Consider the following 3,287-nt stretch of genomic DNA (forward strand, 5'->3'; position numbering starts at 1 on the left):
AATTGAATTAAAAGTTATTAAGCTCTGAATAATTATAATAATTATACAATAATAATTATTACATGTAAATGCATAAATTTTTTTTTCCGCTAAAAGGGTCATTTTTATTAAAAAGTGAAAAGAAAAATAAAAACATACTATCAAAGTGTCATCCCTCAAACCAGCAACATCAGTTGCCCCCAAATACACCCAACCTCACTGGATCCAACTCACATAATCATAGATAACGAATCAAAATCTAAAACGAGAGCAACCAACATCCTCTAAATCAAATTCTCTCCTTATTAATGTTGTCTAGGGTATATTAACATCAGTTTGCTCTAACCTTCTTATTTTTCCTTGGGCGACCAGTGCTTACGACGGAGAGAGCCACCATCCACTTGATCAGGAAGAGAGCTTGAAGGAAGAACGACTTCCAAAAGTTGCTGCTCATACATATTGTAGTGAATGACCAAAGAAGAGCCTTCCAAATCATCCGAATTTTGTTGGGCCCCACCTAATCCCACTTGATGCTCAACTAATGACTCATTATCCGAGTTTTGCTGGACCAACAGATCATTAACTCCATCCGAATTTTGATAGGCCCCACATGGTCCCACGTGATGCTCAACCAACTGATCATTATCTCCATTCAAATTTCATTGGGACCCACTTGTTCCAGCAAAGCAATCCACGTTACTTGAAGGAGTTGGCCAACAAACCATTATCTCCAACCGAATATTGTTGGGCCCCCACATGGTTCCACTTGATGTCCAAGCAATTGATCATGATCTCCATTCAAATTTTGCTGGGCCCCACTTGTTCCAGCAGAGCAGTCCACGCTAGTTGAAAGAGTTGTAACCAACCTCGAATTGAATTCCGAAAATTGTTTGGTCAACTGATCATTATCTCCAACTGAATTTTGTTGGGCCCCACATGGTCCCACTTGATGCTCAACCAACTGATCATTATCTCCATTCAAATTTTGTTGGGCCCCACTTGTTCCAACAAAGCAGTCCACGCTACTTGAAGGACTTGTAACCAACTTCGAATTCAATTCCTTATTCAAAATCTTTTGAATTTGAAAAGGATCCGTTCCAAGAGAGAGAGAAAGATTAGGGGAGGAACTCTTACCCGACTCAACTACTACCTCAAAAGGAACCACTCTATTGGATTTGAGTTTTGAATTCAAATTAGAAATTGAATCAACCGAATCTTTATTGGATGAATTTGCCGAATCCTCCAAACCTGCCTCTTCTAAAGCCACATGGATGGGTTGTTGAAGTGAACTAGGAGTCTGCATTCGCACACCTACAATAGGAATCCCATCCACAGTAGGAATTTCTGCCGGAACGCTTGAAGGCTGCACCTGCAACTCATCCACCTTTGAAGAGAACTTACAATGAAGACCCAAATGGCCTTCCCGATTACACAGAGAACACCGCTGAATACCATCCTCAAAAATCACCTTCTGAAGAAAACTAAAAACTCGAACAGTCCTTGGTTCAAGACGCTCGATTTGAACCTCATTCGCACGAATAGCATCAATCTCCAATTCGATCAAAACTCTAGCATAGTGACCAACAGATCCTTGACGAGTACGTCTATCAAGAGAAATAGGGCGACCCACAGACTTTGCAATCGAAAGAAGCACTTTCTCATGCCAATACTCAAGAGGTAAATTAGGGAAGCGAACCCAGACCAACTTACCCGCAGGTTGAGGAGAATGGATATTAAAATCCGACCACCATCGCTGAAAATGAATGTATTGGTTACCCACATTCTAGAATCCTTTGTGCTGCACCTCAGCCATATTTGCCTCACTATGAAACTGAAAGATGATAAATCATTTCCCCAATGAATGCAAGATTACCCCCTTAGACAATTTCCAAGCACCCCTAGCAATATCTCGCAATTCACCCATGGTTGTGATGCGAAAATTTGCTCGGTCAATCAAAGAAAACCGGAATTGATTTCGTTGTAATTCGTATTCTTGTTGTGGGATTACGATCCTACGAAACTTTCCCTTTGTATAGGAGAAGGGAGGGAATCAATCTCGGGTAGCACAGAGGTCCCTACTACTCTTGCATAAGAAATTTTCCCACCTGCAGTGGAACCAACACCATTGACATGCACTTCAAGAGGCTTCAACCGCAAGAAGACAGATTCCCTAGGCACGACCGAATTCCCCAGAGCTTCGCTCTCCTCCATCAAAATCTCCCCATCACTTCATAAACATTAAGCTAATACCAAAGTATATGTAGAAGATATGACGAAATACAGTTGTTGATTGCTGTACTTGTAGAAGTTTATTTCTACTGTGTGATCTACCATAAATGCATAAATTTGACCTTTGTATAGGGACTATTTGTATCTGCAGAGGAATCATAAACAAGAAATTTAGTTCTCTTCGGGGTAAAATTCTGTATAACTAATTTCTACAGAATTTAACATCCCAAAATAGGAAAATACCTCCATATTCTCTAAAAGTTCAACAGTCTTTTTTTCCAATCCAACGTTTTTTCCCATAACCGTTGTCTTCTATTTTAGTTTTGAAAATGTAAGTGTTGGTTTTTCCGTCCACCTAGGACTACTATAGCTAACACACTTTCCCCATTTAAAACCATGGGGCTAACCCTTGCTGCTCATAGGAAGAGGCAAAAACAACTTCCGAAGAAGTAAATATTTGATCGAGTGGTGGCCCTTTTGCTTGAGTTTGAGGCAAAAGCAGACGTTGTTCTTACAAGAAAGAAGATTGATATTCAGAAACCTACAAATATCTCGATAGGGTTGCAGTGGCTTGTGAAATTCCCTAGAATCCTAACCTGACAACCCATCATTGCAAATCCAAGAACCTGGAGTGCCAGAAGAAGATAATTTTGGACCGTTCGACTCGAGATCGGGAGTTCAGAAGTTGAACCTATGGACATGGACAAGATGGGAGATGACCCGGCCACCATGAATGATTTTGGAAGGAGAGAGAAAGCCAACCCGGATGGCTTGGAAATGTGGATTTGGCACCTATGAAAATCGAGGTTGGAAGACCCCAATGCCAAGGTTAATGTTACCATTGAGTATAAAATGTTTACAAGAGTCCCTCAACCAATGCCCGACGGAAACCGCTTTCAGGCAAAGAAGTATTAGGGGCGGAACGACCTCTTGATCTACTTACTGCAGCCCAGGCTTATTGAACGTCATCTAGGCCTTCCCTCTTGCTCCAATCTCCCCTACGCCTAGGACGTTGTCTGGGCCAAGAGCCATAGTTAGTTGCTGTTTCCATTTGGTTGTTTTTTCTCGTTGTTGATACC

The sequence above is a fragment of the Hakea prostrata genome, chromosome 1, assembly GCF_041222555.1.
Source record: "Hakea prostrata isolate BN-2017 chromosome 1, UWA_Hpros_2, whole genome shotgun sequence".
NCBI lineage: Eukaryota > Viridiplantae > Streptophyta > Magnoliopsida > Proteales > Proteaceae > Hakea > Hakea prostrata.